Source organism: Chiloscyllium plagiosum, unplaced genomic scaffold (genome assembly GCF_037043375.1).
Source record: "Chiloscyllium plagiosum isolate Xiang-an unplaced genomic scaffold, Cpla_swu_hap1 HiC_scaffold_33, whole genome shotgun sequence".
NCBI lineage: Eukaryota > Metazoa > Chordata > Chondrichthyes > Orectolobiformes > Hemiscylliidae > Chiloscyllium > Chiloscyllium plagiosum.
Window position 1 is genome coordinate 62,330,213 of NW_028270171.1, and position 26,351 is coordinate 62,356,563.

Genomic DNA, 26,351 nt, shown 5'->3' on the forward strand with positions numbered 1-26,351 from the left:
AAAACTATCCTGCTCACGGTGCATCAGATAGTGGCAAACATCTTATTGTCTGTTGCTATTGGACATTGATCATGACAAACTCATCATTCACTGATGACCAGTAGTAGCACATAAAGCAGCAGATTCCAACATCTAGTGTGAGAGCAAAAAGGGAAAGAGAGGGTCCGGGGAAGTGGTGTGACATACAGTGCGAGACGTGTAAAGGGAGATGGTCAGTGGAAGGGTATGTAGCATCAGAATAGGCAATGCAAGGGAAGCAGGAGGGTAAGCAACGAGTAGGAAGGGAGGATGAGGTGTGTCAGAAGGCGCATCAGTGGCAGGAAAAGCAGAGAGTTGGAAAAGTGAGATTGATGGACAATCAAACATCACTGTTCAGGATAATTGGGATCTGGTTTCCTTTGAAAATTAAGAAAAGATTTCTCATACTTTTTTTATTAAGACTTGATTCTTGTTCATATTGTACATTCACTCTGTATTTCTGTATCTCTATCAAATGCAGACAGCATTTTCTTTTTCCCCAATGCATTATTGCAACATTATGTCACTTTTTAAAACAATATTCAGAACGATGGGTCCTTGTTCTTTTAATTTGCTTCCAATCCAAGGTAGAAATGAGAATGTGAATTGATCTTCTATAGTGTGTTTATAATGTAAAAATTAATTTAATCTTTATCCTCATCCCTCTCGCTCTTTCAAACAAACTTAATGAATGAGCCTGAGTCCAACCTGCAGGTGAACAGAAAAATCTTCAGCTATGACTATTGCAGCGAATTTCTGACATAATAAGCTGCAGGCCCACATCAAATTGAACTGTCGCAGTGCACGGTGCCAAACCCTATTCCAAAATTAATGATATACAATTCTTATGAATAATACATGCAAAAGCAGGGGTGTAGTGCAAAAGCAGAATTCAGCTCCATGTCCAAAATATCATTTCTGGCTTCCTTATAAAAGACCTCAACTGCATCACGCTGTAAATTCACCAAAATATGAAAAACAAGAATTCCCAATTCTTCCTCTGCAACAGATCTGTAGAACACGTAGAAAATCAAGGTTTGTATCTGATATTCATAAATAGAACATAGAACATAGAACATTACAGCGCAGTACAGGCCCTTCAGCCCTCGATGTTTCTCCGCCCCGTCATACTAATCTGAAGCCCATGCCACCTGTACTATCCCATGTACGTCCATATGCCTGTCCAATGACGACTTAAATGCACTTAAATCGGCGAATCTACTACTGTTGCAGGCAAAGCATTTCATACTCTTACTACTCTCTGAGTAAAGAAACTACCTCTGACATCTGTCTTATAACTATCTCCCCTCACTTTAAAGTTGTTTCCCCTCGTGTTTGCTGTGCCCATACTTGGAAAAACCTCTCCCTGTCCACCCATCTAACCCTCTGATTATCTTGTGTGTCTCTATTAAGTCACCTCTCAACCTCCTTCTCTCTAATGAGAACAGCCTCAAGGCCCTCAGCCTTTACTCGTAAGACACTCCTTCCATACCAGGCAACATGCTAGTAAATCTCCTCTGCACCCTTTCCAAAGCTTCCACATCCTTCTGAGAATGTGGTGACCAGAGCTGTACACAATAATCCAAGTGTGGCTGTACCAGACATTTGTACAGCTGCAGCATAACCTCCTGGTTCCAGAACTCAATCCCTCTATTAAAAATAGCCAAAACACGGTATGCCTTCTTAACAACCCTGTCAATCTGGGTGGCAACTTGCAGGGATCTGTGTACATGGACATCGAGATCTCTCTACTCATCTGGACTCCCAAGAATTAGCCCAGTACTTAGCATTCCGATTACTCCGTCCAAAGTGTATCACCTCACACTTGTCCACATTAAACTCCATTTGCCACCTCTCAGCCAATCTCTGCATTCTATCTATGTCTCTCTGCAACCTACTAAATCCTTCGTCACTATCCACAACTCCACCGACCTTAGTGTCGTCCACAAATGTACTAACCCACCCTTCTAAGCCGTCATCCAGGTCAATTATAAAAATGACGAACAGCAGAGGACCCAACACCAACCCTTGCAGTAGGCCGCTAGTAACTGGACACCAGGATGAACATGTTCCATTAACTACAACCCTCTGTTTTCTTTCAGCAAGCCAATTAGTGTTCCAAACTGCTACGTCTCCCATAATCCCATTCCTCTGCATTTTGTGCAATAGCCTACTGTGGGGAGCCTTATCGAACCCCTTGCTGAAATCCATATACACCACATCAACCAGTTTACTCTCATCTACCTGGTTGGTCACTTTGTCAAAAAACTCAATAAGATTCGTTAGGCACGACCTACCCTTCACAAAACCATGCTGACTGTCCCTGATCAGATTATTAGTTTCTAGATGGTTATAAATCCTATCTCTTATAACCTTTTCCAACACTTTACCAGCAACTGAAGTGAGACTCACTGGTCTGTAATTACAAGGGTTGTCTCTACTACCCTTTTTGAACAAGAGAACCACATTTGTTATCCTTCAGTCCTCAGGCATTATTCCTGTAGACAATGATGATTTGAAGATCAATGCTAAAGTGGCAATCTCTTCCCTTGCTTCCCAGAGGATCCTAGGATAAATACCATCCAGCCCAGGGGACGTGTCTATTTTCACACTCTGCAGTATTTCTAATACCTCTTCCTTATGAACCTCAATCTCTTCTAGTCTATATGCAAGTATTTCTGTATCTTCCTCGCCAACATTTTCATTTTCTATAGTGAACACTATCGAAAATATTTATTTAGTGCTTCCCCTATCTCCTCTGACTCCACACACAACTTCCCACTATTATCCTTGATTGGCCCTAATTTAACTCTTGTCATTCTTTTATTCCTGACTTACCTATGGAAAGCCTTAGGATTAACCCTGATCCTGTCCGCCAACAACTTCTCATGTCTCCTCCTGGCTTTTCTGAGCTCTCTTTTTGGTCTTTCCTGATTTCTTTGTAACCCCCAAGCGCCCTAAATGAGCTTTCAGATTTTGTTCTAACATAAGCCTCCTTCTTCATCTTCTTGACCAGAGATTCCACTTCCTTAGTAAACCACGACTCACGCGTTCTATATCTTCCCACTGCCTGACAGGTGCATACTTATCTCGGACACAGAGGAGCTTTTCCTTGAATAAGCTCGATATTTTTAATGTGGTCATCCCCTGCAGTTTCCTTCCCCATTCTATGCTTCCTAAATATTTCCTAATTGCATCATAATTTCCCTTCTCCCAGCTATAACACTTGCTCGGTGGAGTACACCTATCCCTTTCCATCACTGAAGTAAACCTGACAGAATTGTGATCGCTGACTCCAAAGTGCTCGCCTACTTCCAAATCTAACATCTGGCCAGGCTCGTTGCCCAGTCCTAAATCTAAAGTGGCTTCGCTCCTTGTAGACCTGTCTACATACTGTGTCAGGAAGCCCCCCTGCACACACTGGACAAAAACTGACCCATCTATGGTATTCGTACTGAAGTGATCCCAGTCAATATTTGGATAGTTGAAGACCCCATGACAACTACCCTGCCTCTCTCACTCCGATCGAGAATCATCTTTGCTATCCTTTCCTCTACATCTCTGGGACTATCCGGAGGCCTATGGAAAACTCCCAGCATGGTGACTTCTCCTTTCCTGTTTCTAACCTCAAAAACACTACCTCAGTTAACGAGTCCCCAAACATCATTTCTACACCTGTAATATTGCCCCTGATCAATAATGCCACACCTCCCACTCTTTTACCATTTTCTCTGTTCTTACTGAAACATCTGAATCCCGGAACCTGCAACAGCCATTCTTGTTTCTGCTCTATCCATGTCTCCATAATGGCTACAATATCGAAGTCACACGTATCGACCCTCACTGTCAGTTCACCCACTTTATTTCGGATGCTCCTCGCGTTGAAGTACACACACTTCCAACCAGGTTCTCACTTGCCTGAGACTTGACTTTGGAACTCCCTACTCTCATCCTCTTCTGTATCTGTCCTACAATTTTGGTTCCCATCCCCCTGCTGTATTAGTTTAAATCCACCTTAATTGCTTTAGCGAATTTCCCACCTAGGATATTGGTACCCCTTTGGTTTAGATGAAGACCATCCTGCTTGTAGAGGTCCCACCTATCCCAGAAAGAGCTCCAATAATCAAAAACCCCGAAACCCTCCTTCCTGCATCATCTCTGTCGCCACGTGATCAACTCCTTTCTCTCCCTATTCCTCACCTCACTAGTATGTGGCACGGGCAGCAAACCAGAGAAAACAACTCTGTTTGTCCTAGCTCTAAGTTTCCATCCTGGCTCACTGAATTTCTGCCTCAAGTCCCTATCTCTCTTCCGACCTATGTTGTTTATTGCCAATGTGGATCACGATTTGGGGCTCCTCTCCGTCCCCCCAAAAAATCCCAAAAACACGATCAGAGACATCACGGACCCTGGCACCCGGGTGGCAACACACCAACATTGAGTCTCTCTTGTCCCCACAAAACCTCCTATCTGTCCCCTAACTATTGAGTCTCCAATGACTACTGCTCTGCTCCTCTTCCTCTTCTCTTCTGAGCAGCAGGTGCTCCACTGCTTTGCCTGGTAAGTCTTCCCCGCCAACACTATCCAAAACGGTAAACTTATTGTTGAGGGGAATGGCCACAGGGGATCCCTGCACTGCCTGCCGATCCCCTTTCTGTCCCCTAACTGTCACCCATCTGTCTTTTTCTTTTATCTGGTGAGTGACTTCCTCTCTGTAAGTCCTGTCAATAACCCCCTCTGCCTCCCGAATGATCCGAAGTTCATCCAACTCCAGCTCCAGTTCCCTAACGTGGTTTTCAAGGAGCTCGTGTCGGGTGCACTTCCCACAGATGTAGTCAGCAGGGACACTAGTGGTGACCCTTACTTCCCACTTCCTGCAAGAGGAAAATTGCATTGCCCTAAACTCCATTCCCACTATTCTAACTCCCGAAGTGACTACTAAAAAGAAAGGATTAGGAAATTACATAGTTACCTTACCTTGTCAATCTGGCTCCCATAACGTTTTTTTAGGTTAGAGGAGGAGGATGGGTGGGAGTTACTAATCGAGTAGTGTCTCGGGCAACGAAACCACGCAAAAATAAACTGTTCTACTTACCCTTCCCAGAAGTCCTTTGCTCGCTCCTCTCTTACTGGCCTGAAGGTAAGAAGTTTAAACATACTTACCGGCCTTACCGACAATCACCTTGCACCAACGTCACCTCCTCCTGGCTCCCCCCTCTCGCTGCTCCGAACTGTTGATGATATTAATGTGGGAGATGGGGAGGTGGGGTGTTGGGGGGTGGGGGTGGTGGGGGGGGGGGGGGTGGGGGGGGTGGGGTCGGAGAATGATAAACAATATTGTGGGTGACACAACGATAGGCCGGATGGGTCACAGTGAGGAGGAATGTCTTAGGTTACAAGAGGGTACAAACTGATTGTTCAGATGGTCAGATTAATGACAGATAAAAAAAAGCACTGAAATTTGTGAGATGCTGCACTTTGGAAGAAGTAACAAGACAAGAGAGAACTCAAACCATGAAGATAGGCTAGTCTTGCTTTTGGAGCAGAGAAGGTTGAGGGGTGAACCTGACAGAGGTGTATAAGAGCACCAGAGGTATGGGAAGAGTGAACAGACAGCAGCTGTTCCCCTAAATCAAAGGGTCAAAAACAAGGGACACATGTTTGAAGTGAAAGAGAAGATATTGAGAGAGGATTTGGGGAATCCGTTTTGAACCCAGACGATGGTTTGTGTCTAGAATGCATTGCCTGGGAGGCTGGTTCAGGAAGGTAACCTCACAAACTTTACAAACCACAAGCATCAGCACTGGATGGTGCAGACTCGATTGGCCTTGTCTTTATTAATGATTCCATGAGGTGGCAGCCATGAAAGCTCTGATAATTCTTAAACACCAACCAACGGTACTTGTTGGTTTGTTATGGCGAACTGTGCTCAGTAAGTGGCGAGATAACAAATCAACATCATCCCATGGAGTGTCAGCACTTACTCAACCTAGGACAGCTCAGCCATCTGTTAATATATCCAGGATAAATCACATGCTCAGTGCAAGCATCGTCCCTCCACAGCAATAACATAATTCCAACTGTGTGGCACCGTTATTTTAAGGACACCAATAACATAGACACAGACTTCCCTTCATTACTATATAGACTTGTATCTGTAAGGTTGCTATTTCTCAGAAAAATAATAAACTCCATCATTGTTCGCTTTGACAATGAGTCCGTTTTCCTGTTTTCCTGCGAGCTGTTCATCACAGCATGACGGCTTGTGTAACACTCCATCCACCACCAGTAATGTTTATTCTCAGATAACCCAGCACATGAGATGCATTGCTGGCACTCCCTCCCACCAGCCACTTGGACGGACCAGCATCAATTGGACTGGAACGTCTCAAGGGCAATTAATGCTTGTATAGCTCCATTAAAATCCCAAATGAATTGATACGACAATCGGATTTTCTATAATTATTGAAAAACGTAGAGTCTTTTTTAATCATTTGATGAGTTTGTCACTGTCTTTATCGTTGTGTTATCTATGTCCATGAAACCATTTTGTACACATGCTAAAAGAACAAAAAACGCTCAGGTCACAGATAAAGTCATGGAGATGTATAGCATAGAAACTGACCCTTCGGTCTAACCTATCCATGCCGACCAGATATCCCAACCCAATCTAGTCCCACTTGCCAGCACCCGGCCCATATCCCTCCAAACCCTTCCCATTCATATACCCATCCAAATGCCTCTTAAATGTTGCAATTGTACCAGCCTCCAACACTTCCTCTGGCAGCTCATTCCATGCACGTGCCACTCTCTGCGTGAAAAAGTTGCCCCTGACGTCTCTTTTATATCTTTCCCCTCTCACCCTAAACCTATGCCCTCTAGTTCTGCACTCCCCGACCCCAGGGAAAAAAAGTCTTTGTCTATTTATCCTATCTGTGCCCTTCATAATTTTATAAACCTCTATAAGGTCACCCCTCAGCTTCCGATGCTCCAGGGAAAACAGCCCCAGCCTGTTCAGCCTCCCTCTGTAGCTCAGATCCTCCAACCCCGACAACATCCTTGTCAATCTTTTCTGAACCATTTCAAATTTCACAACATCTTTCCGATAGGAAGGAGACCAGAATTGCACGCAATATTCCAACAGTGGCCTAACCAATGTCCTGTGCAGCCGCAACATGACCAACGAACTCCTGTACTCAATACTCTGACCAACAAAGGAAAGCATACCAAACTCCTTCTTCACTATCCTATCTACCTGCGACTCCACTTTCAAGGAGCTATGAACCTGCACTCCAAGGTCCCTTTGTTCAGCAACACTCCCTTGGACCTTACCATTAAGTGTGTAAGAAGACAATGCAGCTTTTAAGCAAAAATGGCCAGGGCATAGTATGCTACAGTTCTTCAGGAAACTGGGAATAATGTACATTGATGTTTTCTGGCTGGCGTAGATGCATTGGGTTGAAGGGCCTATTTATAAGCTGTATGACTATCACTTTAATTGTTGAAAATAAAGAATGTAGTCTCACTATTTCCACAGCCTGTGAGCATTAAGTGGTAAGGAATGCAATTTCCAAGGTCACGCAGCACACCGACTTGAAGCTGTCAAATGGTTCAGAACCCTGTTTCTCTCTTTGTAACATACCTTTTAGTGTTCCTGCACCATAAGATACCCTGGGGTTTATCACCATATTCTGAATAGAAATTACACATAGGCAACAGAATGCTGGCCTTGCTAATGAAATTCACCTCATAACAAGAACTGAAAGGAATGAGCAGAATTAAAGTTATCCATTCGACCCAATGTGATTTCTAAAGCAGTTTCAAGGCAGGCTTACACTTTGCCCTCTACTCCTGACCTTTCTCCAATACCATGAAACTTCCCTGAGTGCTTTTGAGTGCTGTTTAAAAGTCACATATGGAAAACTGTGCCCAATAAACTGAAAGGAAATGTCTCCATGTTCATGAGAATCATCTCATATTTTTTGTTCTGTATCTAAATTCAACAGAAATGCAGAAACGAGTATCAGGGGTAAGTCACCAATACAGCTCCGTCATGCGATAGGATCGTGGTTGATCTGACTGTGACATCAATCACACATTCCTCCTTTGCCTTTACAATGTTAGTGTGTTACTCTTAGTCAAGAATCTGACTGCTTCTGCATTAGAAATATTCAATATTTTATCCTCCATTGCTATCTGGGAAGGGAGTTCACAAATACTCGAAACTTTGAGAAGATTAAAACATCCAACATTTCCTTAACTGAGATAACCTTCAGTTTCATAATCCATCCACTCCTGGTAATCTCACACACAAGCTGAAATATTGTTTCAGAATTCAACTTGAAAAGAATACTTGGAATATTCTAGGGTCACCAAGATCACATGTTGTTCGCCTAAACTCCAGCAGACCCACAGTCAGTCAGTTCAAGATTTCCACCTGAAATAAATGTTCCGCACAGGAATCAGTTCAGTGAATCTTCTCTGGACTGATTTGCATGTCAGTATGACCATTGTTCTCTCGATGTGGTCCCGCCAATACTTTGCAAAACTGTAGAAAATCTCCCCTAATTTTGAATGTGTTCTGTTTCAGAAAATGTCTACATTTATCTTACCTCCCTCAAAACTTTATGCACACATAAAGTTTTTATTTTGTAATCCAGGTGCCCGGTTCTTCTGCACCTCAAGCCAAATATGTCCATTGAAATAGTACACTGCCTTTCGATTCAACCCGTCAACATCGTTTAGCGCACAGAAAATACATCCTACAATGCTCCATACAACAATATTTTTCTATTCACTTGACCCACCTTAATCTCTTTATAGACTCAAGTCCTCTTCATATGATGCTTTTCTAACAGTTTCAAAAGTCTGCATTCTTCCATAGCACACACAGAATATTTGGCCAAAGAAATATATTGTGACCACATTCCAATGGAATTGACAATGTAATATTTTTAATTAATGTCCAAACAATGAACGTATGGCAATGCTAAAGTGTTTTGCAGTCCCATCACTCAGTTCCCAAAACTCAAAGTAGGGACAGATGGTGTAGAATCTGTGTGGTTAGAATTGAGGAACGGCAAGGGTGAAAAACCATAGTTGGACTGATGTACAGGTCCACAACCTGTAGTTAGGAGCTGGGTCGGATGTTACATTAGAAGGTAGAAAAGATGTGTAGGAAAGGCAAACTTACAGTGATAGGGAGGAATTCAATATGCAGGTGTACTGGGAAAATCAGGTTGGCAATGGTTTGCAAGGAATGGAATTTGTGGAATGTCTACGAGATGGCTTTTTGGAGCAGCTTATGGTGCAGGCAACGAGGGAACGGGCAATACCAGATTTAGAGTTGTGCAATGAGGCAGACTTGATAAGGGAGCTTAAGGTAAAGAAACATTTATGAGGCAGTAATCATAATATCATTGAACCTACTCTTCAATTTGAGAGGGTGAAGGTAGAATCAGAGTTCACGATATTACCGCTGAATAAAATCAATTACAAAGGCATGAGAGAGGAACTGGGTTAAATTGACTGGGAGAGTAGGCTAGCAGGAAAGTCAGTGGAACAGTAACGGCGGGAGTTTCTAGGATAATTCAGGAGAAACTGCAGAAATTCATCCCAAGCTAAAAGAAGCATGTTATAGGGAGGATGAGGTAACAATGGCTGACAGGGGAAATCAGGGATAGCGTAAAAGCAAAAGAGAAATCAGATAACATAGCAAATAGCAGTGGGAAACCAAAGGATTTGGAAGCTTACGAATACCAATAGTGGGCAACAAAATAAGAAATAGGAGGAAGAAGATTAAATATGAGGGTAAGCTGTCCAGTAATATAAAAGACTGGAAGAGATTCTTTAGATATGTAAAGGGCAAAAGAGAGGCAGAAATGGACGTTGGTCGCGGAATACAATGCTGGAGATATAGTAATGGGGAACAAATAATGGCTGAGAAACTGAACAATTATTTCACGTCACTTTTCACAGTGAAAGACACGAATAGTATCCCAAAAATTCAAGATAGTGAGGGGACAGAGCTTATTAGGAGAAGTTGCTCGAACAACTAAATGGGTAAATAAACTGGACCAACTGGACAATATTCCAGAGTTCCAAGGGAGTTCGCTGAAGAAATAATGGAGACATTTGTGGTGATCTTTCACGAATTTCTAGAATCAGAGAGAGGCTCAAAAGACTAGAAAGTTGCAAACGTGACAGCCTCTTCAAAAAGGGAATAAGGCAAAAGGCAGAAAGTGACAGACAAATTAACCTAACCTCAGTCATGTGTAAGATCCTAGAATCCATTGTGAAGGATGAGATTCTTAATACTTGCAAGTGAATGTAAAATTGGGCAAAGTCAGTATGGTGTCATCAAGAGGATGTCATGCCTCAGAAATCTGTAAACGTTACTTGAGGATGCGACAAGCAAGTGAAACAAAGGAAAGCCAATTAATATTATCCACCTGGACTTCAAGAAGGACTTTGGCAAGGTGCCGCACAGGAGGCTGCTGAGTAAAATAAGGCCCCATTTTGTTCCAGGTAAGTTACTAGTGTTTGCAGAAGCTTGGCTGTCTGGCAGCAAGTAGAGAGTGGGGATAAAAACGTCCTTCTTGGGATTGCAGCCGATGACAACTTGTGTTCCGCATGCCTCAGTGTTGGGACCACGACTTTTTACTTTGTGCATTAACGATCTACATTAAGGAACTGAGGATATTCTGACTAGGTTTTCAGATGATACAAAGGTAGGTAGAGGGACAGGCAGCATTGAGATGGCAAGGAGGCTGCAGAAGGATTTAGACAGTGTAAGAGAGTGGGCAAAGAAGTGGCAGGTGGAGATCATCTTGGAAAACCTGAACTGATGTACTTTGTGAGGAGGGAGAGAGGCTTTGACTATTTTATAAGTGGAGAGAAAATTCAGAAGTCTGAAGTGCAAAGAGAGTGGTGAGTTCTCGTACAGGATTGTCTCAAGGTAAACTTGCAAGTTGAGTCAACAGTTAGGAAGGTGTTGCACCTGCCACACAGTTTGCTTAAATTCTTCCATTCAGCAAAGGAACTGAGTCAACTCTTACAAACAATAATATTTGTTTATTGAGCACACTCAATGTTTGTACAATAAAGTTGTACAATGAAGTAATGAAAAATACTGCAAACTGTCGTATGTTTTAACTTAACTTTGGCTGATCGTGTCCACCATACTAGAACTTGGCCAGGCTCCACGTGGTGATGCCTTCTTATTCTTCTGATGGTCTTGGAGTTGTCTTCTTTCTCAGTGGCTATTCTCCAGTTGCCGCACTCTGTGGGGTTTTGAGGTGATTCTTATCCTTCTAAGTCTTCAAGCCCTTGGGAGGGTATGGAAGATCTTCCAATGGAATGATCAAGTTCATTTACCCAGATCAAACAGACTCAACCAGGGGTTGGCATATTGATGGCCCAAGGGCGACATTCCATTGCGTAAAAACCAAATCACTGAGGTGTGAAGGAAAGCAGAGATAGGAAAGCAATGGTGGAGATATTACAGAGATAGGAAATCAAGGCTGGAGACGTTACAGTGATAGGAATGCAAGGCTGGAGGTGTTACACAGAGAGACGAAAGCAAGGCTGGGGATGTTACAGAGAGAGGAAAGCAAGGCTGGAGATGTTACAGAGAGAGTAAAGCAAGGCTGGAGATGTTACAGAGAGAGAAGAAAGCAAGGCTGCAGATGTTACAGAGAGAGGAAAGCAAGGCAGCAGATGTTACAGAGAAAGGAAAGCAAGGCTGGAGATGTTACAGAGATAGCGTGGCCTGTGCATGCTAGAATAGGTTAGCGGGATATTTTTAAATTCATTTACAGAATATGGGGAAAGATGAAGCAGCTGAAGATTAGAGAGACAGGGAGGAGTGTAGGGGTTGGCGGAATTTACAGAGGTAAATGGGACTGGAGTGTTATATAAAGATTGTAGTGATAGTGAGTGTTACTGAGATACAAATGGATGTTGCGGCTGGAGGAGATGACAGGGAAAGATACCGAAATACACGCAGATAGTCTAGAAACGGAATTATGCAATGTCTTAATGGAGAAAATATTGTAGGAATCTGTGGAATAGACAAGGCACTTGGAGGAACTGAAGAAGTGAGACCTTGGACTGTCAAATCACAAGAGTCATAGAGTGGGTGTCATACAGCACAGAAGAGGCCCTTCGATTAATAGTGACAAAAAAAGCCCTGCAGACACTGGAAATCCCTCCTTTCTAACATCTGGGGGCTAGGGCTAGATGTGGGAGAGGCACCAACAGACTCCTCAAGCAACAATGTGTCATAACGAAACCTCATTGTGTCAGATCAAACTCAGACACAGAAACCTCCTGCTGACTCCCTTCCGTCAGCTCATGGATCAGTGTCGCTCTGATGGAAGCCCTGAGAGAGTGACAAAGCTGGAGACGGTATACTTAGTGGGCCATTCCAAAACCACCACCCAGAGGGGCTCAGCAGCAGCATTGCTGAGATGGTCGGGTCCAAAAGGACATAGCTGCAAGACTGGATCTGCACTGAATGGGAAGGAAACGACTGAGAGGGAGAAACATTCTTGACCTTATCTTCACCAAACTACTGGCTGCAGGCACATTGATCGATGACCGTAATGGGAAGGGTGACTGCCACACACAGTATTTCTATTGACAAATCCCACTTTTAGATTGTGAATTGTGAGAATTGTGTGAATGTGAGAGAGGTTGGGTGCGTGGGTGTGTGAGTGTGTGTGTGAATTGTGTGAATGTGTGAGTGTGTGAGTGTGTGAGTGAGTGAATGAGTGAGTGAGTGAGAGAGTGAGAGAGTGAGAGTGAGAGTGAGAGTGAGAGTGAGAGTGAGAGTGAGAGTGTGAATGTGAGTGTGAGTGTGAGTGTGAGAGAGTGTGTATACGCATGAGCACACGTGAGAGATACTATCACCATGCTCAACGGAACAAATTTCAAAGAGATTGAGAACTCAACACTGGCCTGTGTGAGGTGATTTGGGTCATTACCAACAGCAGCAGAATTGTACTCCAGCACAATTTTCACTGTCACTGCCTGGTATGTGCTCCACAATACCCTGACCATCAGGCCAGGGGATAAAGGCTTGTTCAATGAAGAACACAGGATGGCCAGTCAAGAGCAGCACCAGGTATACCTCACAATGATGTGACATTACCAAACAGGACCACCTACCCACCAAATAGCATAAACAGCCAATGACAGACAGATATAACTAACAAATCAGACCTAATTTCTGCAATCCTGTCACATGCAATCAGCGTGAATTGCGAGGTCAATTAAACAACTCATTGGAGGAGTAGGATCCACAAATATCGCCTTCCTCAACGATGGAAGGGCCCAGCACAACAATAGAAAAGCTAAGGATGAAACATTCACAACAATGTTCAGACCGAAGTGTTGATGGGATGATCTATTTTAGTCTTCTTCTCCAGATGGGTGTCTTCAGCTAATTTGATTCACTGTATGTGGTAACTCCAAACAGCTGGAGGGATGGGATAATGCAAAGGATGTGGGCCCTGATAACATTCCATTCAAATTGTTCCTGCAGGGATATTGCACTGGAACCTACCTGACAATGTGGGAAACTATCCGGGTGTGTCCTGTACACACACAGACAAAACATTAGACAATCAATGACTGCCCCATTGCTCTAATCCCTATCATTAATAAAGTGGTGGAAGATGTCACTCACAGTGGGATCAAGCAGCACTTCCTCAGCACCAACCTGCTCACTGAAGCTCAGTTTGGGCTCTCATCCCTTGGGCTCATTGAAGCCTTGGTTTAACAATGTACAAGAGGCCACACAGCTGAATTCTAGAGATGAGGCGACAGTGACTGCACTTAATATCACCATAACTGCATTTAATCAAGTGTCGTATCCAGGGTTGACGGCAAAACTGGAGCAAATAGGAATCGTCTGCACTGGCTGAAGTTATACCTGGTACAAAGGAAGGTGGCTGGGGTTGGTGGGGAACAGCCATCTCAGCTCCAGGACAGCTTTGCAGCAGTTCTCCAGGAAAGGGTTTCTGGGTAAGCCTGTAGATCAGAAATGGAAGAGTTAGCCACCATACTCCTACAGAATAATAGGGACGCTCTCTTGTTAGATAGAGACGACTGGTGGGAATTTAACTGGACAGTCATCATGCCCCAAGTAAGGGAGAGGTTGAGTAGGACAGTCCGTTAGTCACCCCAGTCAGTGCAGGAATTGAACCCACACTATTGGCATTAATAACTAACCGTACAACTGATTGAGCTAACCAAGTCCTCGCTCAGCTCCTCGGATAAATATTGTAATATTAATCCGTTCAGATATGTTGCCAAACACCTCTGGAGCAGGTGGAACTAGAAGCCAGCTTCCTAACTCAGAGAGAGGGACAGCATCAGTGAGCTGTAAGAGTGTTCTCTGCCCTAGGACCAATCATAAATGGCCCTCCCTGTACATTAAAGTCACAAGTGGAGATGTTTGCCAATGATTTGACAATGTTCAACACCATTCGTGATTTCGTGATTCACTCAGATACTGAAGTAGTCCTTGTCCAAATGCAACAAGGACCTGGAACTATGCAGGTGTGTGCTTAACAGTGACAAGTACCATTCCCATTACACACATGCCAGACAACGATTACCTCTAACAATAGAAAAGTGTACCATATCCTTTAATGTTCAATGCCACCAACATCACTGAACACCCACCTAGCAATATCCCGGGCATTACCGTTAACCAGAACTGGACTGATCATATAATTTCATTACCCATTCCTGTGAAGGGCTTATGCTGAAATGTCGACTCTCCTCTACCTCAGGTGCTGCCTGACCTGTTGTGCTTTTCCAGCGCCACACTTTGACACATATTAATTCAATGGCTACAAGAGTATGTCAGGGGGTGGAATCCTGCAGAAATGACATACCTCAAAAGTTCCAAAAGCCTGTTTCCCATCTATAAGACACATGTTGAATGTGTGTGTGATTAAAAACTTCCATTTGCCTGTGTGAGTGTAGCTTCACCACTCACCCACTGACACTCAGTAGCAGCAATACCTGCCACCTGCACGTGCTCTGCAGAAATTTACCAAGACTCCTTACAACATACCTCTGAAACCACGACCATCAAGAGAGACAAGGGAAACGGATACATGGGACCCCCACCATGTTCACATTCCGATCCAAGCCGCCCACCATCCTGATTGGGAAGTATATTTCTGTTCATTCAGTGTCACTGTTTCAATGACCCTACCTAACGCACATTTACTGCAACGGGTCAATGTGGCAGCTCAACACCACCTTCTTAAGGGCAACACAAGACAGGCAATAAATACCATCACAATCATATTCCATGTAGAAATTAAAATGAAAAATATTGTCCAGACCTGTCTAATGCTGGACCCTGAATTTTGGGCTTTAGAGTTCAGGCTCTTTGAGTCCAGGCAGTACCTTGTTTATTGTGAACAGCTGAAGGGATATGTTATTTGAAATAATCTGTCGGTCTTTCAGACGCATGGCCGACATACCGAGCATCACACAGACACTGACAATCACACCACACATTGCTGAGCTCTGAGATAGACAAAAGCAATTGAAAATATCCTCATATCTGACTGTAACATGTTTAAACACATATTATGCGAAAATTATTATGCGTGCAGAGGGAAAGTGAGGACAGCAGATACTGGACATCAGAGCCAAAAAGTGTGGTTCTGGAAAAGCACAGCCATTCAGGCAGCTACTGAGGAGCAGGAGAGTCGACTATTAGTTCACAATATTAATACAAGGGAAAATAATTGCATTCTTTCAAAGTCCTTGCACTTAATAATCATTTGGTCTTGGGTGTGGTAATGAGCCTCAACATTTCAATGCTCCTTACTGTGAGTTGGGCACTGTTTTCATCATATTGTTGTTATAAAAATAAACAGAATAAATGGGTCGATTTTGTGCTTATTGGACAATCTAAAAGTTGGTATTATGAAAGATTATCGTACCTTCAGTAAAGAGTCTTTGCTGTTAATGTTTAGAAAAATGCTGTAAACATTTACACATAAATTTCCAGCTTAAGTCACCCACAACATCGTTGGGCTGGGATAACACTGGCCATCAATGGAGCTGCACAATTCTGTTTGGATATTGGATATTATAATACTGGATATGGTTTATGAGGGATTCAATGTAAGATGCAATGTGCTGCAGGAGCCCATCACCTTTAAAACACCTTCATTCAGGATCAGGTCCAAGGTACTGAACTACAGAATTTAGGTGCCATACCAGAAGAGATATACCTGCAAGACATGGCTGTTTACAGGTCATTGTTACAAATGATGACCTGGGTCTAGACCAGCGCCATTTCCTCGTCCATTGACCAGTTTTCCCCACTCACACCTCCCCGTTGTTCAGGTATGTCTCTAACCAGCTCATTGTGAGGGATTATGTCAGTAACTGCCCAGCTCCAGTTTGGAATCTCTCTGGACAGATTTTGGAGATGGCCAGTGTTTCGGAGGTCATGGTGAGGCCCAGGAACACTGTGTCTGAATTCAGGCTTTTTCTCAGTCTTTTTCAACAGCTTTGCTGCCTGCAAGATGGTGTGTTCACTGATCGGAACATCAATCAGCTGTTTACTACAGTTACCGAATTGTGTAATAGTTAGGTGTGCGCTCTGGTATTTCAATTATTGTTCACTTCAATTGTTTTCAACTGAAAAATAATGATGTTTGGTTTATTTTAAAATATGTAAGAAACAAAGTGATATTAACTCTTCATTGTACAAAAAGGAAAAGTGACCTGTTGTATTTTTCCCACAAACTCATCAAACAACAATCAGATATTGTCTGTAAAGCAGGATTCTGTGAATAGGACTATGTACCAGGCAACATCACCACCCGCTCTTGTGGGGTTTGTCCTACTGACAGGACACAGCCAGGCTGAAGGGGCAGCTCCTTGGTATATAGTCAACACAGTGCTCAGCATTGATGCTGGATCCTGTGGCTGCTAGACTGCTTTGTGGCAAGTTATGGGGGAATCAATAAAAGGGAAACATATAATTGACCACATCATCACCGATCTATCTGCTGCAGATACACCACTCCATTTCTTACATCGGTAAGAATGGTCGCTGCACTGTCCTTCACATTGTCCAGACTCCCCTCACCATGATATGTAGCCCCCTGGGCAGTGAATAGAACAGCCTTAAAATCGATTGAGAAAAAATGATGATGCATCCTTGAGGTGCAGTAGGCCATCGGTAGGAACAGAATCATACTCTGTACAGCTCATACAGTCTGCAACGACACAGCCAGACATACCTCCCACTGTACAGTAACCATCATGGCCCGACATACCCGTGTCTGCGTGGGCTTCCTTCCACAGTCCAAAGATGTGCAGGTCAGGTGGATTGGCCATGCTAAATTGCCCATAGTGTTAGTTGATTTAGTCAGAGGGAAATGGGTCTGGGTGGGTTACTCTTCGGAGGGTTGGTGTGGACTGTTTGGGCCGAAGGGCCTGCTTCCACACTGTAGGGAATCTAATTTACTCTTCAAGGTTCCAACCGGGCATATGATGGAATAATCACTTGTCTGAATGAGTAGAGCTTCATCAGTATCTAATATGGACTTACTAGTGACAGGCAACACCATTGTATGGGGCAGATCCTGCCTCACAAACTTGATTGAATATTTTGAGAAAGTGATAAAATTCATTGATAAGGGCATAGGGCTGGATGTTAGCCGTTTGCACCTTAGCAAGACCTTTGATATGGTTCCTTATGGCAGGCTCATACAGAAGGTGAGGTGAAATGGGATCAGCGTTCAGTTAGTAAGATGGATAGAGAACTGCTTGGTCATAGAAGACAGAGTGGTGGTCGAACAGTGTTTTTGTGACTGGAGATCTGTAAATAGATTGGTGGAGTTGCAGATTGTGAGGATAATTGCCAGAGAATACAGCAGGATACAGGTCCCCTGCAGACTTGGGTAGAGAAAACACAGATGTAACTTTATCTGGACAACTGTGACGAGATGCGTTTTAGAAGGTCTGATGCAGGAGAGAAGTATACAGTAGATGGAAAAAAACTACTAATTGCATCAACATCCAAAGGGTGTACAGCTCCACATTCCCCTAAAAGTGGTTACACGGGTGGACAGGGTGATCAAGAAAACTGATGACAAACTTGCAGACATGCATCAGAGCATGCAGTATGAAAATTAGCAGGTCATATTGCAGCTGTAGAGAAACTTAGTTCGGGCACATTTGGAATATTGTGTACAGTACTGGGTGCCACACCAGCAGAACGCTGTGGAAGTGTTGGAGAGGTTGTGGAAAGATTTCCCAGCATGTTGCCTGGTTTTGAGGGTATTAGCCAGAAGGAGAAATTGAACAAACATGGTTTGTGTGCAGCTGGGCATCATTGGCTATGGGGCTACCTGATAGATATGTACAAAATTATCAGAGGCATATATAGAAGGGCAGTTAGAGGCTTTTTCCAGGAGTAGAAATATCAATTACTCAGAAAGTTCAGGAGATATAATAAGCAAGTTTATTTTTGCTGTTCCAGACAGAATGTGAAAGTGCCTGGAATACACCGATAGAGGGGAAGAAGCTAATATAGCAAGGTTTAAGAAGCATCTTGTCACAGAGAAGAGACAGCAACGAATAGAATGACATAGAATGTGTAGAAGCAAAAACTTTCATTTCAACTTTCGAAGGGTATCATGTGTCAGTGTGGGCTTGCTGGGCTGAAAGGCCTGTTCCTGTGCTGGACTGTTCTTTAAGTCAAGATTTGAGTGCAGCAGTGGCGAGATGCTCGCTGAATGATTACTGATGATTAACAGCCACATTATTGCAGATCTCTCCTCATCAACTTGCAGCTCCATATCCTCACTCCCACTGCGGAGAAACTCAATATGGAGAATTGACATGAACGTAAGAGCTGGTAACTGGTGACTCCATCTCGCCCGTCGCTCCGACGGCTTTCAATCTTGGACACTAACGTCTCGGGGGACACTGCACTGATAGAAGCTGCATGTACTCCACACCCACCAATGCTGTCAGCTGTCACATGCCAGCCTCACTATGCCATCCCAGCACATCTCCGACCTACTGACAGTACGCTCCTGTACTTCAATGCTGCAGCTCAGGCTGCACTGACAACTCTCATTGCATTGCTGCTGCAAGGACACTGTATTCAGGGGGACACACCCACCTCATGGACTACCCCTCTGGGCTGCTCACTCCGTGTTTGAACACACTCACTTTGATCTGACTTGAATACTAACGGAATTATTGCCTTGCCTTACCCTGCCCTCAGCAGTGTTACCAGGCTCACCCGCCTGCTATTGTCTTGGTATTTAGCACAGACACTTAACCCAGGAAGCTTGATATCATTGTCCACAGTCAGTCACGGTGCGCAGCACAGTGAGTCGGTGGAGTCTCAGATCCCTGTCCGGGAGCTTGGGCACGGTCGGTCAGCCTCTCATGGTTGTTAGGGTCAGGATCCTTCCCCTGTGAGGGGGTGAAGGGCTGAATGTTGGGGAAACTCCTGTGCCTCTTGGCTCTTTCTCTCCTAATGTGGGATGGTTCCTTCTGGGCATGTGAAAATTTGCAAGAGGGATTAAGGGAGATGGAAAGGGTTGGTGCAGCTGTTAATGTTGGTACAGCCTGGGGAATGTTAGCGAGGTGTCCTGAGTGAGTGAATAGGCAGCATAGACACCAGGCAGAGGGGCAGAGGTGAGGTTGGAGAGACTGAGAGAAGGTGCTGCATTTAGTGAGGGTGGGAGAACATGGGCCTTGGTGGGAGGTGGGAGAACACAAGAATTGGTGGGAGGTTGGTGCAGTAACAGAGAGAGAGTGAGGGTGAGGTCACAAAGTGCAGATGGTGGTACTTTCCCTGGTGGAGTGGGGAAGGTCACTGACCTCCTTCCCACACTGCTGGGCATACACTCAGAAGGCTGGCACCTCACTGACCCAGGGGTCACCCTCGGACCAAGCTTGCAGGGTCTGGTGTTGTGGCCTCCCCTGGCAGTTCTGGAGAAAGATAATGTCCCTCTCATGCATCATGACATCCACAGATCCTCGGGGGCTTGGTCACAACGTGGGATCCTAATTTTACCACCTTCCCCCAAATCTCACCCACACCCCCACCATGTCCAGGGCAGTATTGGCGTGACAATCCAAGAGTGTAATGACTTTTTAAAAATGGCATCTGTCACAGGGAATCTGGTGCATTCTGGGATATCCAAGCAGTGGGCAGTTTTTATGCCTATAACAAACCGCAAAATAATCATTGGGCTCGGATCAGATGAAAGAAAGGACAGAGAGCAGGGAAGGTAGTTAATAAGGCGGATTGAGGATGTTATCATGAGAACATTCACTGAGACTTGTGGAGATAAACCCTCCATGAAACTGACAGAACTGAGATTGGCCAAAACAAAAAAATCGGGCCCTTGTCTTGTGCAGACTTTGTAGTCCAAAATATTATAAGTTATAAACTTAGAGAGGACCTATAAAAGAGATTCACATCCTTGAGGGTGACGAACACACTGACCCATACTATTAAAAGAAGGTGGGGAGTCAAATCACCAGTCATGTTTTCTCATTGTCCATCATTTTCGGTTCCTCACTAGGTAGAGGTAAAGTGTCAGAGACCTGCTGTAATTGTAGCTTTGTTTTGTATGAAGCAACGGGCTGACTGAATACTAACAGATCAGGATTCTGCAAGGCAGGAAGAATGGTCCCTTAGAAAATCCCAGGACTGTCAGCCTGAATTTCTGCAGGGAAGGCTGTGCGTAATTAATCTGGCTGTTTGGTTTTCATGCAGAGTCTCGTACAGTTGATATGACGTATTTGAATTTAATGAGGATCACAAAGCGGTTTGCTTAAAAATGGAAGCTATTAGGTCCAGTTGAATGTAGCAAGCAAGCTGGAGAAGTGCAAGTCAAGTTATTTAGGGATAGCAAACAATAGAAAGAATGCACAACATTGAGCATACTGTCAGTGTGGACATATCCCTGAAGATAGCCGGGCTCGTCAATGCTCCAGACATGGCAGCAAATGGCACTATTTCCTCTCTCAGTTCAAGTGGAGAACGCAAGAGCAGGAAACTTATACTTGAACTGTTTAAGTAATTCGTTCAGTCACCGTGTGCTGCATGTAATTCTGGTCACTATATCACATGGAAGGATGGAATTAGAATGGAGAGTGTACAGAAGAATGTGAGGATTTCAGATGCTGGAAATTAGAGTCAAAGAGTGTGGTGTGGGAAAAGCACAGCAGGTCTGGTAGCATCGGAGTGCCAGGAGAATTGATGTTTCCAGCATGTTTCACTCTTGGAGATAGTATAGAAGAGGTTTGTTATCGTGGGAAAGTGAAAATGCAGTTATGAGGAAAGGTTGAAGTGGAGGATGCTAAGAGGAGATTTGATTAACCTGCACATGTTGTCAAGGGCCTAGATAGAGAGGGAGAAACTGTCTTGTTCTTATTGGAGAGCTCAGTTACCTACAGGAAATATTTAATGCAATTGGATAAAATATTAGAGAAGGAGTGAGGAAAGTTGTTGTTTCACCCAGAGTAAGGAAGGGATCTGGGAGTGATGCATGGAAGCGGAGTAGAAGCAGAAACTCTGGAAAATTTTAAAAATGTGCCTAGATCTGAACCTGAAGTCTTACAGTTCTTGTGGAATCATAACAATGATTTTTTTTAAAAGGATGAAGCTGGCTGGCACCTTTTTAGTAAGTGCAGACCATTTCGCGAGTAATCTCTGTGTTGAAGAAAGTTCTAATATTTAGACAATATAGAGAGAATCAATGTAAAGGGATCAGGGAAAGGACAGAGAGGAGTCGTGTGTAAATTGATTAGCATCACAAAAATACTAATCCTTGTATTTATACACAATGCTACTTCACTGTGGTGGTCTTTTTCTCCTTCTTGTATAAATGCAGAAAGCCTTTGATTATTTGGTTATCAGTCTTGGTCACACTGCAGTCATATCTGTCTTTTTTCATTCTATTTGTTCTACTACTTCATTGGCCTTGTTGAAAAAGCAGTAAGGAATTTGGGGATGATAGCAAGTGCCAGAAACCATGATGAATGTAAATTTGGGAAAAGTTTACAGAGACAGGAAGGCATGCGAAGACAGCGGGCTATTACAGATTGTTCTAGGGGCTGAAGGACATAACAAGGACAAAGATAGATTTAGATTTTGGTTGAAGTGAAAAGTGAGCTAGACCAGCCAAATCAATACTTTGTCTACTGTAAACTTACAAAGAGAAACTCTCCACGAAACCTGATGAAAATGATACCTGTGTCTGTCTGTATCAGAAAAAAGAATCCAACAGATGTGGGAGATGGTGGGAGGGCTAGGTTGTGTTGTGAGAAGTGGTTAAGGTACACAAGGCCGACAGATGGAGCCCACACTGTGACAGGTGAACTGATCTGTTCTACCATAGAGAGTCGGGTCAATGATGCAGACTGAATTCACACCAGATGAAACAAGTATTTTTCTCATAAAATACTTTTCAATTGTAACATTTCAGGAAGTGAGAACTTAATCTTATCTGAGGCTCTGTTGAGTTGACCCTGGTCAAGTATTCCTACCTGGGAATTACTGTTTTTAAGCAGTCATTTCTGTTGTAACAATGTCAGTTCGGAGTCACATGCAGATATGGATACAGAATAGGTAAGTACTTTCAGAACTGAACAAGCCCAGGGCATTAGGTATTTATAGCTACTTGCATCCATTCTGGAAATGAGTCCCACAATCAGATCAGGGAAATCCCATGCCTCTTGACTCGCCTGAATATTGTCAGCAGCTCTCACCTATCCTGGAACTGATCTCCCAAATATGACTTGGAAGATTACAGATTCTGCCCAGCCTTTTCGGGGTCAGCTGCTCACACCTATTTCAGTATGGAGTCCCACAGTTAGAACAGGCAGAGCCCAAACTCAAAAAGAGGCCCATACATTTGCAGTTTAATAGCATTTTCCTCTTCAAACTATAGCCAAACAGGCAAACCACAGATTATTTTCTCTGTGCCTATAAATATCAGTCTCTGCAACATCCCTCATGTTCTGTCACCCATCCTATCTCTGTAAATCCTCTACTTTCTACAAACAGTCATACATTTATGACATCCTCCAAACACAAAATCTGCCCCTAATCCCGAAAAGCCATTCCTCCTCCTGGAGAAGGTCACAGACATACAGACCGATCAAGTTTGTGAATGAGATTAGAGATAATAAGGACATTATAGGTGAAGGGGTTTGAGATAGAGGGCTTGCAGAAGACAAAAGAAAACCTTGTACTGGCACTGCAGGAGAATAATAAGACGAGGTTCTCCTGAAAAGAATATGACTTTTCTTGGAAGATTTCATAGAGAGCATTGCAGTAGCGGGAGGAATTTCAGAGACAGTGAGATTTGAAGTGGCTAATGAAGATTCGAGGTACATAGAGTGTTCGTTTTATCTGGTCGACATTACAGAAATAAGGAGAGCTGGAGGTGTTTCCATAGATAGGGTGGGATTTAGAATGTGGAGGCTGCAGAGATGGGAGCTGTGCAGGTGGTTACAGAATAGGGAGTGCTGTAGGGCCGAGAGGATTTTACACATTGGAGCTTGTCAGCCAACAGGGAACATTGTAGAGACTTGAGGAAGTTGAAGAGATGGGCAGATTTGTCAGGGATGGAGAAAGGTGCACTTAATAACATCAGTGTAATGGCTGGAGGTGGTTATGGAGATCATGAGATTTATGAGGGTGGGAGGGAGTTAGTGACCCTGATGATTGGGTGATGATTGTGTGAGCTGGAGGAAATTGTAAAGATTGGGAGTTTTCTATATATCGGAGTAATTACAGACAAAGCTGTCAGGTCTTGAGAATTATTACACAGATAGGGAGTATTTAGAGGAGATTTCAGAGAAAGGAGGTTTATAAAATGGCCTGTATGAGTTACAGAGAGAAGGAGGGGTGCTTTGACTGATAGATATTTCAGAGGTAAAAACGGATCGCACAGGATCAATTATGTTATGAAGACACAGTATAATTAGAGTTGAAGAACTCTTGAGAATCGCACCAATCCACACAGAAATCGTAAGGCAAGAGGGTGTCATTTGACCCATGATGTTTACACCAGCTTTTCATCTGTGTTCATTACAGAGTAGTGATCTCTTGCTTTCTCCCATACCAATACACATTTCTCAAAGTTTGGAAGAAGATTTGTAGCTCAGGTGCTCGTTGTTGTGGTTCTGTTCGCCGAGCTGGGAATTTGTGTTGCAAACGTTTCGTCCCCTGTCTAGTTGACATCCTCAGTGCTTGGGAGCCTCCTGTGAAGCGCTTCTGTGATCTTTCCTCCGGCATTTATACAAGTTTGCATCTGCCGCTTCCGGTTGTCAGTTCCAGCTGTCCGCTGCAGTGGCCGGTATATTGGGTCCAGGTTGATGTGTTTGTTGATAGAATCTGTGGATAAGTGCTATGCCTCTAGGAATTCCCTGGCTATTCTCTGTTTGGCTTGTCCTATAATAGTAGTGTTGTTACAGTCGAAATCATGTTGCTTGTCATCTGAGTGTGTGGCTACTAAGGATAGCTGGTCATGTCGTTTCGTGGCTAGTTGGTGTTCATGGATGCTGATCGTTAGCTGTCTTCCTGTTTGTCCTATGTCGTGTTTTGTGCAGTCCTTGCATGGGAATTTGTACATTACGTTAGTTTTGCTCATGCTGGGTATCAGGTACTTCGTCCTGGTGAGTTGTTGTCTGAGAATGGCTGTTGGTTTGTGTGCTGTTATGATTCAGAGTGGTCGTAGTAGTCTGGCTGTCAGTTCAGAAATGTCCTTGATGTATGGTAGTGTTGCTAGTCCTTTGGGTTGTGGCATGTCCTCGTTCCGTTGTCTTTCCCTTAGGCATCTGTTGATGAAATTGCGGGGGTATCCGTTTTTGGCGAATACATTGTATAGGTGTTCTTCTTCTTCTTTTTGCAGTTCTGGTGTGCCGCAGTGTGTTATGGCCCTTTTGAACAGTGTCTTGATGCAACTTCTTTTGTGTGTGTTGGGGTGGCTGCTTTCGTAGTTCAGGACTTGGTCTGTGTGTGTGGCTTTCCTGTATAGCTTTGTGGTGAATTCTCCGTTCAGTGTTCTGCCACACACGCAGATGACAAGCAACATGAGTTCGACTGGTACAATACTACTATTATAGGACAAGCCAAACAGAGAACAGTCAGGGAAATCCTAGAGGCGTGGCACTCATCCACAGATTCTATCAACAAACACATCGACCTGGACCCAATATACCGGCTACTGCAGCGGACAGCTGGAACTGACAACCGGAAGCGGCAGCGACAAACCTGTATAAATGCCGGAGGAAACATCACAGAAGCGCTTCACAGGAGGATCCCAAGCACTGAGGATGTCACCGAGACAGGGGACGAAACGTCTACAATACAAATTCCCAGCTCGGCGAACAGAAACACAACAATTACACATTTCTTTTAGTCGCAATAATCATCCAATCCCCTCTTGAAAATTTCCATTGAACATCCATTAACAACACATCCTAACTACTCGCCAACTGAAAAGGTTCTTACTTCTATCATAGTTCTCCTATTGTACATAAACTGAAATCTGTGTCCTCTCGTGTTGTTAGTGGGCACAGTTTTATCCAATCTAATCTATTCAGTCTGCCTATGAGTTTGAAAAACTGCATCCGATCTCCTCTTTGCCATCTTCACTTCAGTGAGAACAGTTGCAACAGTCTGATTTCATAACTGATCTTACTCATTCCTGGAAATATTCTTTTAGATCAGTTCTTCATCCTTTCCAATGTGTTCATATCTGTCCGATCATGTGACACAGTTGAAGTCGAATGTGTTTGATGCAAGTTCAACATCACCTCTTTACTCTTAAAATGTCAGTATTTATAAAGACAGGAACACTGTATGCTTTGCCTATGTTTAATGTCCTACAAAATTCAATGATCTTTACACATCCTGTGCTCCTATATGCCTGCCTATTTTATATTGTCTTTTAATGTTCTTGCTAGAAATTTGCATTGTCTCATGTTTCATTGTGCCAAACTTCATCAATCACCTCTCTACTGTTTCTAAGAAGTTGGCAATATAAGTTTAGAGTACTACAACGTTTTCCTCACAGTTTACAATTTCTTTAAGTACCATGTCAACTGTAAACTTTGAATGGGTCCCTGCACAACAGATGTACATCGTTCATACATATCAAAATGAATGAGGTCCCCAAAACTGAATCCTGTGGAACTTCACTGAAAATCTATGTCCAGCCTGAATTAAAAATCTAATGACCCCCGACCATTCCTCTCGATTTCCAGTCAATTTTGTGTCCAAATTGATACAGCCCCTTTTA